Below are 17,768 nucleotides of genomic sequence, written 5' to 3' on the forward strand. Positions count from 1 at the left end.
ACGTAATTGTAAGTGACTCTGCAGCTGATGCATAGTTCACACACCCTAGTCTCTGTAAGTCGCCTTGGATAAAGGCGTCTGCTAAATAAACTAATAATAAATAATAATTATAAAAATGACACTCCCACTAGTCTTGCCTTTTTATACTAGGTAACAGAATGCACATAATGCTAAATTATGAAAGAATGTAGTGAAGAGATACCAAATGTAAAATCAGTGTTCGAATACTGAACTTGCTTTAAGCTGGCCTAAAGCATTTACAAATCATAACTGCTGGAGACAGTTACAGTAGATACTAGATTAGAGCAGTCTGGAGTGCTGGAGAAAAGAGGAGTGAATTAAGATACGTATGCTAAAATCAAGTCATATGGATTTTAAGACCAAGCATAAAACACTTTACACACTGCATCGCTACATACATACACCAAGTACCATTTAAAAAGTACACAAGGCTGGTTTCAAATGGGCTGTGCATGAAAAAGCTTGCTTTACATGTACTGCAGCTTACTGATTACTTTGGAGATTTGCAGGGTGATCTGGTTACTGCTGAACAGACAGCAGATTCTCTGAAGGAAATTTGAGAATTGCTGAATAAGAGTTCTTTCAAGATAAGATGAGACCGTCTGAACAAATCTGTTTGTGAAAGTTCCTAAGGGGACTGAGTTTCAATGCCCACACACACACACAGATAAAAAATCAACAGAAATAAAATCCACAGGATAACTTCACCTCTGAAAACAATACAAACTATTTTTATCCTCCACAAGCAAGTCCAATTCAAATCGGGCACAAAAGTCTGATCTTCATAGAGTTTGATAAAAAGATTATTTTTGAAAGGTTTCATCTGGCAGTGAACTGACCCAAGACGTGCGCGCGCACACACACACACACACACACACACACACACACACACACACCTTTAAAAGGCAATCTTCCAAACTTTCAGACTTATTTGGGCTAGTTTATAAATTAAATTCACTACTGTGGTACTCAACTATGTTAAAAGTGCAATTTAGTTCAGAACATCACTTTCTTGTTAAAGTCAGTGTTAGTGGAATCATATGCAGCATTACATTATATTACTATAGATAATGTCACATTTTCAGCACCATGAAGTCACCATGAAACTTGAAATTATATATCTTTGGGTCCGTTTGCCTTACTATTGGTGGTAAATAGGTAAACAGTAAAATAGGTCAATGCATCCATCAGCCACTTGAAATGAAGAATTGTTTATATTAAATCTGTAATAGGCTTGTTTTAAAAAAACAGTAAAGTCACTATTAATACACAAATAAGAGGTTTGTGCAATTTACCATCTCATTTAATTAGAACATAAGCTAGAAGATAAATATTTTGGGTTACGAGTGCAGAGCAAAAACTGGTCAATGGCCAGGTACACTGTACATCACAGAAATGCAACAATGTACAGAGGTTGAGTTAACGCAAAATGTTGCGGCCCATACGTATATTAAATCCAATGGACAGGAAAATATTTTGTCTTACATTTCACAGGACGCAGACAAAAAAAGAATGAACATTCATAGTACATTGATGTACTTTGACTGTTTTAAAGGATTTTGCTCACATTTTTTTTCCCTATTACATGCACCATTGTTGCTAAGAAAGAAGAACAATGCAGCTAATCTGTTCTATACACACTCCTCATTAAGAATACAATTGTGATATTTTGTGAAAGCTACCAGATAGGATTTTCTTCGTTGACTCAAGAGAACATTTCTAATTAAGAAATACAGGACGCAGTGACAAACGTTCCACGATCAGACCCTCAAGAGAGCTTGGCGAGTGTTTTTTACAGTTTTGTGTTGTAATAATTTTCTTGCATATTAAGTTTATTTGGTTAGAAATCTAAACACATCTGCCAATATGTATATAGCGGTATTAGCCTATATTCGTTAGGCTTGCTGTTTGTACAAAACTGATTAATACTGAAAGGCAAATTCTGATGGATGGGACGTACAACTTTGGACAAGTGCGCTTCAGGAACGTATGAACAAAAAAGCTAATGCAACCTCTGAATGTATCAATTAATCGACTACTGATCACTGTGGCTTTTAGTTTGTAAGCCTTAACTAAACATTCATTGATCAATTAATCAACCTGATGCCCTATTTGGAGCCTCACATTTCTGTTCTTGCTTTAATAAAAAGTTTACACAATGCATGTATTTATATTATATAATAATGTTTCAATGTGTATTATGCTTCTTACTTTTGATTAATAAAGTTCTTAATGCATCTCAATGATTGTTACTACCTGTCCTATATTCGATTGCACCTCTAATATAACTAGTGTAGCATCAATGTTTATTATCTTGTAATCTTCCTTATTTCTTACAAACATATCTTCCACTACTGGAATGGATGTTTATAGAAACCCAGGCCTGTAACTGCTCTCTCAAGGGCTCAGTAACACTGGAAAAATACCAACAAGACAGGCGACTCATTTCTTTCAACATATTACAGTATTGGTTTTATACTTTCATAAAGCTCCTTTCAATTAAGCAAACCACAAACATACTGTTGCTTCACATTTTAGGAAGCAGTACATAAGAGTATTTTAAAATTAGGTGTTAAATAAATAAATGTAGTGGCTGATGCATCAAGACTAGTTGTCATGAACTCAAATGAAACTACCATGAGATATCACATTAATTCCTGTTTTTAGGCAGCATTTTTAGTCTGCCGTAAAACGAATCTTTCTCTTCTATGCAGTTTTGTTATTATGCAGTTCAAATCACACTGTACTGAAAGCAATTCACAAAAAAATAATATATCCTGTCACCTGTTCGTAGTATCCAAAAACAAATGTCTGCAGAGGTTAAGTTTACTAATCCTGCTGTGAGCACTACGTATGGATCCTGCTTATCCCGTTACCAATCTCTAGGAGCTTGATACACAATACCCTCCTATTCTGAAACCCTTTTTGACAATACAGAATTACATTATAGGACTTAATGCACCTATATATTTGACTATAGCTGTGCTTAAATGTTGGTACACAAATGCCACTGACATAAACAACAATTTAGCAGAACATACAGCTATTAAAATTAATGGTTTTACAAATTGTCCCTCCCCCACAACGAAATTGTGAAATTCTAAACAAAAATGTCATTAAGTTTATCTTGTGTTTTGCTTCACGAATTATAACCAAAGCTGGCATACTGCTTCTAAAGTGATAAGCGGATGACAAAAGGTAAAGGCAGTTACACTGTGAAACAAACCAAATTAAATATATACAATAAAAAAAACACACTTTGATTTGACCAAAAAAAAAAAATATCTTCTTTTCGTGTCCTTGGCACCTTTTTTTTTTTTTTTTTTTTAGTGATCTTAACAGTAATGGTATGCACTACCGATAAGACCCATTGAACAGACCCATCCTAATCGGTTATCTTTTTCAAATACTGTGTATGAATACAATCACTTACATCTGGGGTTTTTTAACCACACAAGAACAGCTTTACTAAAGTAAACTATGTTTTTTCACTCCACATATCTCAGTAAACTTAGAGCAAGAAAGCGAGGTCCCAATACAGCGAGCTGTACAGGAGCAACCCGAGTGCAGCACCGGGAGAGGGAGAGGGAGAGAGACGAGAAACATCACCATGGCTATGATAATGGAGAAACAATACCACAATTTAATTCTTGAGGAGAGGAAACAATTTAGAAATAGAAAAATTAGACTTGGAAAAAAAAAGCTACACATGGAAATAGCAATAAGCATAAGGTCATATTATTATTAGTAGTATTATTAATATTTTTAGTAGTAGTAAAATGTGACTGATAACCTGCTTGGAATGATGACTGTTAAATAAAGCTTTGTCCGCTGCAGTTGGTGCAATCCTTACTGTATATATCGCAAGCAGGCTCAATTACGTATAAATAAATAATGTGTATTTTTATTTAAATTATAAAAACATGATTATCGTTCTAATAAAACGTATTTTTAAACTACATGTGAATGTTTTATTCCATTAAAATGGAATGCCTGTAAAACACGATTTTCAATCAAATATAAACAAGTAGTATGGTGACGTCACCAATAAATTAAGCAAATGAGTACCATCAAAGGTTTGAACCTTCGTTCGGTAATGTGTTCCGAACCTTCGAAGGTCAAAATGTACCCTTTGTTGCAGCCCTAACATGAATAATAGAATGTACTGTATTGTAGGGATGGGACGGTATACCGGTTTTTCGGTTTACCGCGGTTTAGGTACATTACGGTATTAATACCGTTCCTTTTATTCTACACCACAATTATCGTAATTCCTTTATACACCGGTTAACGCATTTTTTCAACTGCAAACACGCTTCTTCTAAATCAAGCGATGGTACTTGCAGCCTTAGCAAAGTGTCTGAGGAAGGTCTTTTTCTGAACGGATACTGTATTTTGATAATGGTTTTGAAGGAAACTGTCAAAACGACACAGAATACACGTTTCAATTGCTGCGTTCTGTTACCCAGAGCATGCTGTGCCGGCTGCTCTTGACTGGTGTTTTTCTGACGTCACACGCAGCTTTTAGAGAAACGCCTTCTCCAAAGCTTGCAGCGCAGCACACATTTTCAACGTGCTATATTTTGTCTGGATTATCAACAGTCAGTTTAATGTAATTGATTAATGGCAGCAGTAGTTTTAGTGGTTATTTGCATTACGATGAACAGGTCACTCATGATCTCTGCATCGTCCCTTTGGTTCACAGCCACAGCCAGCCTCCCTTTATTTATCCGGTTGAAACTATAAACAACTAATCTCTGCTCTTAAATAATAACCTGTGGTACATGTTTGTGTTTTAAGCAATAAGACCGATCATTTCCAATTCTATTTACCATCAGCTAAACAAAGTATTTATTTATTTATTTATTTTATTTAATTTTATACGTTAAAATGATTTAACAAACTACAGCACCACGTCATTTTGAGCATTTAAGATCTTAATACTGTTGTAGTATAACAGAGAGTGTACAACTTTAATTCTGATTGTCTTTATAAAAAAGAAACATACCAAGTTATTTGGCATAGTAGAATACTAAATACCAAATGTTTAAATCATTCCATGATAGGAAGTGTGATTTGGTTTTATTTTTGTGAATTACAGTAATTTAAGTGATTTACATTAGTCTGTCTTCATTTTTTAGCCTTATTTTATAACTTGCATGATGTACTGTATACCGTGATATTAAGGTTACCACCGTGTTTTATTTAACGGTTATCATACCATGCAAATTTTATACCGTCCCATCCCTACTGTATTGCATTGAAAAAAGTAAGTAACATTTTATTTTCCACAATATTTATTATAATTAGTTATTTATACTTATTGCAGTATCTGTACAAATAGTTAACTAAAGACAAACTACACATTTAAATGTGATTACACCTGTCACAATGGGAGAATTAACATGAACACACATTTGCTCTTACCTTGCAATGTTATGCAGGACTACAGCAGCACAGCTGATGTTACAGACTCACTCAGGCACCATCCTCAATTCTCCATGTAGGCAGTGGAACCTTCTCTTTAGCACACCAAAACACTCTCTATCACATTTCTTGATTTTGTGTGTTATAGCGAGTATGGGCTTCATTTGTTGGGTTGATGAATGGTGTAAGTAACCAAGGTTTCAGCTGATATCCGAGCAGTACTCCAAGTTTTGCGCCACCTTCAAAAGCTTCATGTATAACTGACTGCCTCAGGATGCAGGAATCATGGGTTGAGCCAGGCCAGCGTGCAACACAGTTGATAATTTTCAGGTTAGCATCACATATCATTTGCACATTTATGCTGTGGTATTCTTTCCTGTTCACATACAGGTGTTCATCAGCTGAAGGCACTTCCATCTACTGTCCCATCAACTGCTCCCACAACAATTGGAAATCCAGCAATAGAAAATAAGTCACTTTTCAATCTGTTCAGAACAGCTGACGCTAAAGGAAACACTGGCAGTCTTGCTGCAAGTTCCTTTGACACTCTGTAGATTGAGGCGGTGGATTTATGCAACCCCATGAAATCACCCACAGAATTTAAAAAAAAAAAAACATTGTATAAAATCTAAGTGCCCAGCAAACCTGTAACACCTCAGGGACACTGGTTTCTGTCTGTGGCAGGCTTCAATTTATCTTTTAGATCTTCTGCTAATGTTAGAATGGTTTGCCTTGGTAAACAGAGCCTTTCAATTACCTCAGTATCAGAGTACATTTCGAGTGGATTGTTTCTGTCTTTAAACACTCTCTCTCTCTCTCTCTCTCTCTCTCTCTCTCTCTCTCTCTCTCTCTCTCTCTCTCCTCAGACAGTGTTCATACAGCCAGAGATTACGGTGGGAGGCCATTATTTCTCTCACAGTTAATGGTTTCCATGGAAACATAGACCTAAATTCTAAGTTAGCCTGGGGGTGAGGAGGCTAACTTTTTAGGCTAAGACTTAGTCTTAATTTTTTATACTGGTTAACTTGCATTAGACTAGTCTAAGTGACAAAACTAAGACCGGTCTAGTTGTTTAGACTAGACTAATGTAGTTTTATGCAACCGGCCCCTGCTGTTTTACACAAATTACAGTAAATGCTTGTGATATCAGTAAGTATTTCAGATATACCATCCATAATTTATGTTTTATTATGTGGAATAGTTTTACAAGCAAAAATATGTCGGGTTCCTTTATTATATTCTCATAAATAAATAAATAAATGTAGCCAGAATACAGTTACTAAACGGAAAGCCACAGAGTGCGCAAGACATGTATCTTTTTAGCTATTACCTAAGCTTCAATTTACACAACACAATTTCCAGAAGTTGAGAGAGGTGCACAGTAGGTCTGTTACGACTAGGGCTGTAATGAAGGGTACATTTTGACCTCTGAAGGTTCGGAACATTACTGAGGAAGGTTCGAATCTTCGATGGTACTCATTTGCATAATTTACTGGCGACATCACCATTGCTACTAGTTTATATTTGATTGAAATTCCTATTATCATATAGGTAATCCATATAAATGGAATAAGAGATTGGTTGTGCCTCCATGACACAAGTCGCTTGCTCAGTTTGCATTCAACTTTTTTTCGTTGTATGGACATTTAACAATAATCCCAAACAGCAGAGGGTTTGAGACATTTCTATCAATACAGCTTACACTACACAATGCTTTGCTGTCGAGATGGCACATGAAGAAATTAAAGTTCTGCCTCTGGATAACACGAAGGGGGGGTTGCTCAGTTTTCGAAATTAAAATTATTAGTGTTAGTGTTCCATACTTATTCTACCACAGCACTTCTCTTACAATGTCTTGTACACTAGGTATTCAGTAGACTGCATATTTTACAAGCAATACAATCACATTAGGTACCGTCCCCCCAGTGCTTTGGCATAATATACCCTGCTCCAATGCACGGCAGCGGCACCATATAGAGTTGCTACGTATAACAATTTGGTAGTGGATTTTAATACAACAACTTTTGTTTTAGTAATATGCATTATACAAATCAAAAGATTGAATTTTGCATGCAAGTGACATTTAATGTGTGCTTTATAGTATTCACACATTGTCAAATGACACATGCCGCCTGACAAACCTTCAACGGCTTAGAACAACCTTTGAACACAGCCCTAGTCACGGCCACTATAAACTTCCTGCACAATCAAGGAAAAGTTTAGCTAATGTTTCCTGGAACACACAGCCAAGCATATTACTGACTGGTACTTTAGTAAGTCATCCATCTGTTATTTCAAAACTCGCAAGGAACAAAAAGCAATCTGAGAAAACAATCCCATTCTTTTAAAATGCATTGTGTTCAGTTGTGCTTTACAATTACCCGGTGCAGTACCTGAGAACAAAGGTATTGGAGTCCTCTAGAAACCAATGTAAAACTAGCTGCTTATAACAAATGCTATCAGATACTGCATACAAAATATATCTGTTGGAGCTGACAAAAGGTAAAGTTTCAGACAGTCATGTACATTTTGCAATCTATAAGATTTCTCTCCTCCTAACCAGCAATTCTTGTATGTATAAAGAATGGATTTTGAATGACTATGTGTGTGCAGTTCAGAAATCCTGTCCTGTAAATGAAGATCAAACTTAAACCTTCAAATTAACCACCACATCTAAAGCCTAATGATGGTGACTGCATGTTTTAAAGCTGCTTTAAATTTGATATTGAGACTTCTGGTTGCCACTTTCCAGGACAGTTCTGCTTTAGCCATAAAGTGTGTGGCCCCCAGCACGAACTTTTATTTATTTACATTACCATAAACTGCCATAGCATAGCTTAATATGTATAGAAAAAGCTACCTGTGTTGAAACCCCTCTTTTTTCGCTATCCCATCCCCCTTACATTTGTTTTCAAGTCAGAGCTGGGGGTCTGAACACAAAATGGGAAGGTGCTAACAGGTCAGGCTTCATAACAAAAAGCTATTTTGGAAGGAGGGTGGTATATTGGAAAAAATTACACAACAGCCGGTAAATATACAGTATTGACACAAAATATCAACTAGATGTTTGAGCTTGTCCCTGCCACCTACGTTTTAAAACAATAGGAAACAAAGTCAAGCAGACAAATGTTTCAGCTACAGCCTTCTTCAGTGTGGCTACTAGTTTATTAATAATGAGTGTTAACACAGCTTGAAGTTTACTGAACAAACTGGACAATGCACTCAGCACGGTGCCAAGCCAAGAGTCTTCATAATCAACAGCAAACGCCAAACAGCAATCAACATTCATACTGGCAGTTTGCTCACTGGGGGTTGAAGAAGTCACTGTATGCTGAGAAACTGGTATGTGCTAAATGGAAAAGGTATTGAACTAAAGAAAACTTCAACATTACATTACTCCAGCAGCACTGCTCAAAAGAATTTCTGGACAAAACATCCAACCATGCCAATGTAATCTTTTAAACTGTTTCATTGGAGATTTTAAAAGTGCAGTAATGTAGCACTCAATTGCCATCAAGTCATATTTTGAATGGTTTGCTCCATAAAAATGCCTTTTCAGTTTTCATTATAAAAATACTGACAAGCAAAGCTGCTCAGATAGTTTGAAGTATGTTTTTGTTTAATTTTTTGCATTCAGCAGGGCAGTATTTGACTGCACAGTGCACACGGGACAACTGCTTTAGTTTGCTAATGCATGCAAATAGTATAGGCTCCCTATCCATTATAGTTTGTGTACAATATGTTAAAGTATGTTTTAGATACAGACAGAAATGTTACTGCTTCCCATCTATAAACACCACAGTCGTTTATTATTGTATAACGTAGCCTAGTGTTATAAAGATGTAATTAGCAGTTAAAAATGAAAGTGTATGTCAGCATAATCTACAGGGTGCTACAAGTTCAAGGACAATGCGCCAAAATGACATAGAAGTATCACTATATTTAAAGAGTGTGTAGTTTTACAACAGCGTCAGACAGTTTATATTTACTCACATGCTGTAACATGCCTGAAAAAGCACCTGCTGTCGGAGTGCCAAAACAGAGCAAACACGACAGGCAATAACATACCATTCCGCATACACCTGTATAAATGAAAAGGGTACTTCCTCCAAGCTATCTCTCTGTAACTATTAAACGCTGGATTCTAAAACGTCGTTATCTGAGTCGTTTCGTAATAAAAAATAAACAAATACAAAAATAATAAGGCCCACACATAGAGGTAAATCGAAACAAGTGCATTATAGAAATTAAGAGAGAGGACGCCACCTGCTCAGCGATGTAGTGTTTAAATTTAAAAAAAGGGGAGTTGGCTGCTGATTTCAACAAAACGAAAAGTTAACAGAAGCGTTTAGGTTTTGTTTTTTTTAATCAAAGTCCCGCAACAATCTCTAATTTAATATGGAGGGATGGGAAAGGGACATTTAAAAGGGCAAATGACAACAAAATAATTTAAAGCACGGAATATCAGACGAACAATCTTAATTTAAGAGACCAATTGTGTGGGCGATTTAAACAAATACAGCCTGAGTCTCACCTGACAAGTGACAGCGACTATAAACTTAATTGTGAAAAGATTCATTTCTTAGCTCATATTCTTAAGTAAAGCCGCAGTACAAGCTTAATATTAAAATGCAATAACATTTCTTCGACCTACCAAGAAGAAAATAATTCCTCTGCTGACCGTACCGTGTTGAACAAATTACTCACTTTGCAACTCTTGAGAAACAGGATATACACACCAGTAATGCCTGGCTTTTCCGATAAACTATTCAAAACACACCCCACTTCACATATTAAAATATCCGACCTGTCAACAGCACCTTTTTAATAAGCACGACTTGCAGCGCTAAAAGCCGTTTAGTTTTTTAATGTGGCAAACTATATCCGAGCGACGCCAGCTCTCTGACCGGCTACTGTAGAAAACGTGCTGTTCTAGCAGTTTGGAATTTAACAAAACCATTTAAACATTATCCGTTCATTAAAAAAAGACTTACTCGTACTTACATACGATGTGTTCCAATTCCAAATCTATTGTGTGAAATAAAAGTTGTATTTCGATTCGCCAAACTGCTCCACTCTCTTGTTGCTCCTTAATACAACGCGAGTCGCCTGCTGGTCTTTTGCGGACACCATCTGGCAGGAAACCTGTCTGAAGACAATGTGCGCAAGCGTGCACACCACCTAGCAATATTCACAGTGTGGGAGCACTATTTGGCAGCAGGGACTGGAGCCCAAACAGAGCAACATGCGGACGGGGTCTGCACCGCATACAAGAAGAATGACAACTAGCAAACAGACAAAGGTTACTTTCTGCAGCACGTTGCATTTTGCAAACTTGGCATTTCACAATTGCTTTAAATGCATGCTAACACTGGCACAACCTGTTTGTTTTCTTTCATAGAAAAATAAATTGAAGGTTTACGTTGAAAAAGTTTATTACAAGTACATTTAATACAATACTTGCAGAAGCATCCGTGTCATCTGAGACGTCTACCGAAAGGAACGAGTGCAGCTTTAATGTTTTGACATTTCTTGCAGTCAGCCTCTTATAAATAATTCAAGTAGCCCGCAAACGCAATCTATTTCAACCTCAAAACGCAAAACAGTTACACACAATGAAACCGAAACTCACACTTTCACAAATATAAATATTTAAAAAGGGAGATTCCAGCTGCTGTGGTGAGCAATAAGTAAGAAATGCACCACTGTCACTCGGGTTGCATGTTACATACTCCCAAAACAGACCAACAGTGTCCTCTAATACTGTGTCTATAGACAGATTACCATAGCATCTTTAAAAAAAATGCTGACGTATTTGCATTTTTTTAAAAACAACGCAGCATTTAATTTCCCATTTTACCGTATTTACCAATTAAAAGTAATATTTAATTTACCTACCCGAATTTCCCTGTTTGCTACCTCCCAAGTCAGCCCCTTTCTCGTTCTCTCCCTCTACTCCGACTGGTTTGACAGTAGATCTATACACGTGACAATGTGAACTTTCACTATTGGAGGAACTCAAGAGACGATAAGACACAGCCCACTCCCCCCTTTCTCTGCACCTGAATGTGAAAAAGGCTGACTGATCAACAAACCCTGTGATTATATACTGTTAGTTGCTGTGGGATATCTGTGGTCTCCAGTATTATAGCACTCAGGGGCAGCGTATTGCAGAGCTAACTGACTGGACCAATAAAATACTACAGTGCATAACCTCGCAGATGTTGCTACTGACGGAAACAAATATAGCTTTAAAAAAAAATCTCCCCAATGATCGAATGCGGTAAAACAGAAGAACGTTTCTATTTATGCATTTGAACAATGTTTTAGATTTTGTTTATACTTGTATTCTTATGCAGAAAGTGCACATTTTACTAATATTCACACAGTATACAGTAATGCATTTCTAAATTTTGTGTTTGATTGAGTGTGTATTCCTTAACCTTGGGAATAGTTAGTGGTGGATTCGTTCTTGCAGTCCAGCAGAACTAAGGGATAGGGTATCGGAAAGCCTGGGTATTTCAATTCCTGTTCATTCCAATTTGGAAATGGAGGCTGTTCGTAAGTCTGAACTGTAAAGCTGAAAATCAGTTTTAACAAATGTGCACACCTGCTTTATACACCTTCTATCTGGCGCATAATACAGCGATACCGCACAGACATGCAATAATCGTAGTGTTGTGGTTGTAAAGTCTTCGAAACATACTATATATACATGTGAAAAGGTTCAATTTAAGTTATCATTGAAATGGTAGCTGTAGCAAAAAAACACCAATTTAAAATCCAGGAAAACGTGAGTTAACGTAGGCCAAGTGCTTGTTCTTAAATAAAATAGATTAATGCAGCTTGATCAGTCAGCCTCCTTTGGGTAAAAAAAAAAAAAAAACAACTGATTTTGTTCAAATTAAAATGTCCCCAGTAAAATTGACAGTGCTTGTTAGGCGGCTTCTCCCATAGTCAGTTAATTATACCCTTGGTAACCACAATCTTTCTGTTTTTTTTTTGTTTGTTTTTTTTTAATTGTCTTGATTGTGCAAAGAGACAAAATAAAACTAGCTCCATAGAAAGACCAGTTCACCATAAAACCCCCTCCCTGTCAGCCTCTTTCAGTCTGGACTTGGAGACAATTGGAACACCCTTGGTTAATGTAACTGGTGCAGTTGTAATGGTCTCAGTTGTATAGCCCCTTTCATTGTACAACACCGTTTAATAACAAGTCATAAGAGCATAAAAGCAGAAGATTAAAAATAATAACTATGTGCAAAACATTAAATATGCATGCCTCCTGCACATCCTTTTCATTCCATTCTGTTCAGAAGGCACAGCAAGTTAATCTTGCTGAGATCCCAATTTAAATTTTTGGGCGTGAGCGACATATCCTTTTAATATCCTGACCCTTTAGAGGGACAGTTCAGAGATGGTCCTATATCGGCACAGCATAGAAATCAAATCAAGCACACCTGTGTTGGACAATTCATGTATACCTGTATCAGGTAATGCATCAGAGTGCCTGGTGTGTGAAATGCCTGGTGTGTGGCTCCCGCCAAAAGATAATGGGGACTATTTAATTTATTTAAATATTTCATGATTAAATAGTGGCTGATGTAAAAACTTACCATGGCATTTTATTTACAGTCAAATTCTCTTAATAGCCCTCCTGGTAATTTCATCCTCCGTGTATTATCATTACATTGACATTTCTCAGCCACAATATAATGGGAGTCAATAGGGACAAGCTGCTGATAATATCACTTTGGTTATTCACACACTCACATTTATGAGTCATACAAGTGATTTCCACCCACTTAATATCACTTAATAAAAGCATAAGATTTGTAGCACAAGCATGCAGAACACTGCAACGTGTTTACAGAATTGTTTTAATTAAGAACATAAGAACATAAGAAAGTTTACAAACGAGAGGAGGCCATTCAGCCCATCTTGCTCGTTTGGTTGTTAGTAGCTTATTGATCCCAGAATCTCATCAAGCAGCTTCTTGAAGGATCCCAGGGTGTCAGCTTCAACAACATTACTGGGGAGTTGGTTCCATACCCTCACAATTCTCTGTGTAAAAAAGTGCCTCCTATTTTCTGTTCTGAATTTTCTGTTCTTCTTTTTTCAGGTCGAAAAAGTCCCCTGGGTCGACATTGTCAATACCTTTTAGAATTTTGAGTGCTTGAATCAGATCACCGTGTCTTCTTTGTTCAAGACTGAACAGATTCAATTCTTTGAGCCTGTCTGCATACGCCTTTTAAACCCGGGATAATTCTGGTCGTTCTTCTTTGCACTCTTTCTAGAGCAGCAATATCCTTTTTGTAATGATGTGACCAGAACTGAACACAATATTCTAGATGAGGTCTTACTAATGCATTGTAAAGTTTTAACATTACTTCCCTTGATTTAAATTCAACACTTCTCACAATATATCCGAGCATCTTGTTGGCCTTTTTTTATAGCTTCCCCACATTGTCTAGATGAAGACATTTCTGAGTCAACATAAACTCCTAGGTCTTTTTCATAGATCCCTTCTTCAATTTCAGTATCTCCCATATGATATTTATAATGCACATTTTAATTGCCTGCGTGCAATACTTTACACTTTTCTCTATTAAATGTAATTTACCATGAGTCTGCCCAGTTCTGAATGCTGTCTAGATCATTTTGAATGACCTTTGCTGCTGTAACAGTGTTTGCCACTCCTCCTATTTTTGTGTTGTCTGCAAATTTAACAAGTTTGCTTACTATACCAGAATCTAAATCATTAATGTAGATTAGGAATAGCAGAGGACCTAATACTGACCCCTGTGGTACACCACTGGTTACCTCACTCCATTTTGAGGTTTCTCCTCTAATCAGTACTTCCTGTTTTCAACGTTAACCACTCCCTAATCCATGTGCATGAATTTCCTTGAATCCCTACTGCGTTCAGTTTTAGAATTCATCTTTTATGCGGGACTTTGCCAAAAGCTTTCTGGAAATCTAAATAAACCATGTCGTATGCTTTGCAATTATCCATTGCCGATGTTGCATCCTCAAAGAAATCAAGCAGGTTAGACACGATCTCCCTTTCCTAAAACCATGCTGACTGTCTCCCAGGATATTGTTACCATATAGGTAATTTTCCATTTTGGATCTTATTATAGTTTCCATAAGTTTACATATAATAGAAGTCAGGCTTATTGGTCTGTAGTTACCTGGTTCGGTTTTGTCTCCCTTTTTGTGGATCGGTATTACATTTGCAATTTTCCAGTCTGTCGGTACAACCCCTGTGTCAAGAGACTGTTGCATGATCTTGGTTAGCAGTTTGTAAATAACTTCTTTCATTTCTTTGAGTACTACTGGGAGGATCTAATCCGGCCCAGGTATTACAAATGTTACAATGTGTTGTATATGGACAGTTTAATAGACTGTACATTGAAAATAAGTGTTACCAATGAACATTACTGTCATCAATGCAATATCTAGTATTATATTCCACACATTTGTTGTCTCAACACTTTTTCTGTGTTGTAATGCTTATTTAGCCAGGGTATTGGTGAACTCCACTGTGTTATAATGCTTATTTAGCCAGGGTATTGGTGAACTCCACTGTGTTATAATGCTTATTTAGCCAGGATATTGGTGAACTCCACTGTGTTATAATGCTTATTTAGCCAGGGTATTGGTGAACTCCACTGTGTTATAATGCTTATTTAGCCAGGGTATTGGTGAACTCCACTGTGTTATAATGCTTATTTAGCCAGGGTATTGGTGAACTCCACTGTGTTATAATGCTTATTTAGCCAGGGTATTGGTGAACTCCACTGTGTTATAATGCTTATTTAGCCAGGGTATTGGTGAACTCCACTGTGTTATAATGGTTATTTAGCCAGGGTATTGGTGAACTCCACTGTGTTATAATGCTTATTTAGCCAGGGTATTGGTGAACTCCACTGTGTTATAATGCTTATTTAGCCAGGGTATTGGTGAACTCCACTGTGTTATAATGCTTATTTAGCCAGGGTATTGATGAACTCCACTGTGTTATAATACTTATTTAGCCAGGGTATTGGTGAACTCCACTGTGTTATAATGCTTATTTAGCCAGGGTATTGGTGAACTCCACTGTGTTATAATGCTTATTTAGCCAGGGTATTGATGAACTCCACTGTGTTATAATACTTATTTAGCCAGGGTATTGATGAACTCCACTGTGTTATAATGCTTATTTAGCCAGGGTATTGGTGAACTCCACTGTGTTATAATGCTTATTTAGCCAGGGTATTGATGAACTCCACTGTGTTATAATACTTATTTAGCCAGGGTATTGGTGAACTCCACTGCGTTGTCACCATTTCTGCTCAATCCCTTTGAAGTGATATTAAAAGGGTTTTACTTAAAGACCAGCAACACAAAAAGACTGCTGGCCACAGTTTTCACAAAGGACCTTACTTTTAATGATACAACTGACAGCGATTTTTAGATCAATTGAATATTCCACTGTGTCTTCTTCTGGTGGAGCTAACCTGGGGATAGTTTTCCAAACAGTTAGACAAGCATACCTGGGTCATGTCATTTCACCCCTGAATCCACTATGTGGAATGGATGACCAGATGTATTTCTCATGAATATTTTACCATGGAGAACCCATTCAGATACAAGAGCGCCCATGCTTAATACAGCATTCTTAAATGGACAACAAAACATTTAGCAAAACTACGTGTCAAAGTAAGTCATTGAGAACCAAGAGACGTTGTGATGTCTCTGGCCAGCCACATTGTTTCCCGATTCTTCCCAGCTCTCTGCACAGTAGCAGTGGGTTATGTGTCTATCTGCACAATAGCAGTGGGTTATGTGTCTATCTGCACAGTAGCAGTGGGTTATGTGTCCATCGAGCTTGCCAGGACCCTTGTAAAATAGAATGTATTTGGTTGTAGTAAAAGCTGACAAGTAAATAATGAAAGCAGGCCACTTCTAGGCAATTGGCTGCACATGTGCAAATCAATCATATTACAAAGTAGTAAACTTAATTAAATCCATCAAAACAGTTTACCACAATAAATTAGCACAGTCATTTTGTAGTTTTCCCATACTTTTCCCATGATTATAGTATGCATTCATCAAAGTTTACCATGGTTTGCAATTTTAATATGCTTTACCGTACCTCTGGGTTTAAAATTCTTACCAATGCTTTACCATGCGTTCTCTATATGCTTTATTACACTTTGCTATGCTTTTACTATGGTCTTTTCCAAATGAGAAAGACTTCTTTTGACCATGCATTCCAGCTGTGGTTTGTCAATAGGCTGCAATTCTTACTGAGCTTACTGTTTGCAGCATCTGTATCTATTTTCTCCTTTGATGAAACAAGCAATCTCATTTTTGACAGGCATTCTAGATCCTTTGTGTCTTTTGTTATGAGCTGTTTCTTTCCCCTTACAGTCGAGTGTAAACTCTCAACTTGTGACCAGTTTCATATTAATATCAGTTCACCATTAAAGGAGTAATAACCACAGCTTTAACATATATTTTTCATACCTCTTATTAGCAGTAGTAACATTATTGCCTCATTTGCATGTGCTTAAGGTCTTTTGGTTCCTCTTTTCTAGGACATACTAGGGTAAACCAGGTTATTCAAACATGTGACCTACAGCAGAGGAAGTGACCAGGTACCGTATAAAGCAGAAGTTTAAACATGTAATTTATAAATCTACAAGCAAGTAAAAAGGACCACTATAAGGGGTTGACCAATATATAGCACACTATAAATGGATTCAGTGATATTGTTGCTACTGCTAATAGGGGTAATAAAATGTAAATAAACCTTTGTTATCATTCCTTTATTGATCTCCCTCCATTATAATCATTTATTGTGGTACCCCTTGGTAAAAGTGTACCATGGAATCACACTATAAAACAAAACAATTAAAAAAGCACAGTAAATGCACAGCATGGGAAAACAGTCATGATAAACATCAAAATTAACGTGCAAATGTACCATAGCAAGTTTTTATAAGGATGTCTCCAGCTTGTTCTTTGTTTTTTTTTGTTTTTTTTGTTGAGAGAGATTTTCCAAAGCATGTGCAATTACTGGTTCTTCATGTTTGGTTGCATATCAGAAGTACCTGATCTCTGGGAGTGCTGAAGGCACTTTGGCATGTCAGTTTAGGAGTGTAACCTGTACTTGCAAGCGTCGCTGATTATATCTTCACTGGAGGGCTTGCTCTTGGAGCCTTTTTGTGGGTGTTTTTCCCTTATTTGTACTTATGAAGATAGAGTCGTGTGTGTACATTTAAATACTGCATCCACTGAGGATTGTGCTGCTCTGTGTCACCTCTTGA

The 17,768-nt window shown here is 36.9% G+C and overlaps 1 protein-coding gene across 6 annotated transcripts in view; it reads right to left on the reverse strand.

The window, feature by feature from the left end:
• LOC117421912 (spermatid perinuclear RNA-binding protein-like) overlaps nucleotides 1-11,492 on the reverse strand; it is a 108,340-nt gene extending 96,848 nt beyond the window's left edge. For 3 of the 6 annotated variants that reach the window (XM_058987088.1, XM_058987084.1, XM_058987089.1), the window contains exon 1: nucleotides 11,347-11,492. The gene's annotated coding sequence lies outside the window, so the exon portion shown is untranslated. Of the gene's footprint in view, nucleotides 1-5,448; nucleotides 5,587-10,442; nucleotides 10,659-11,346 lie in introns of those variants that run through there. The other 3 variants (XM_058987085.1, XM_058987086.1, XM_058987087.1) reach the window with 3 other exon arrangements.
• Nucleotides 11,493-17,768: the final 6,276 nt, after the last annotated feature.

Source organism: Acipenser ruthenus, chromosome 15 (genome assembly GCF_902713425.1).
Source record: "Acipenser ruthenus chromosome 15, fAciRut3.2 maternal haplotype, whole genome shotgun sequence".
NCBI classification, from domain to species: Eukaryota; Metazoa; Chordata; class Actinopteri; order Acipenseriformes; family Acipenseridae; genus Acipenser; species Acipenser ruthenus.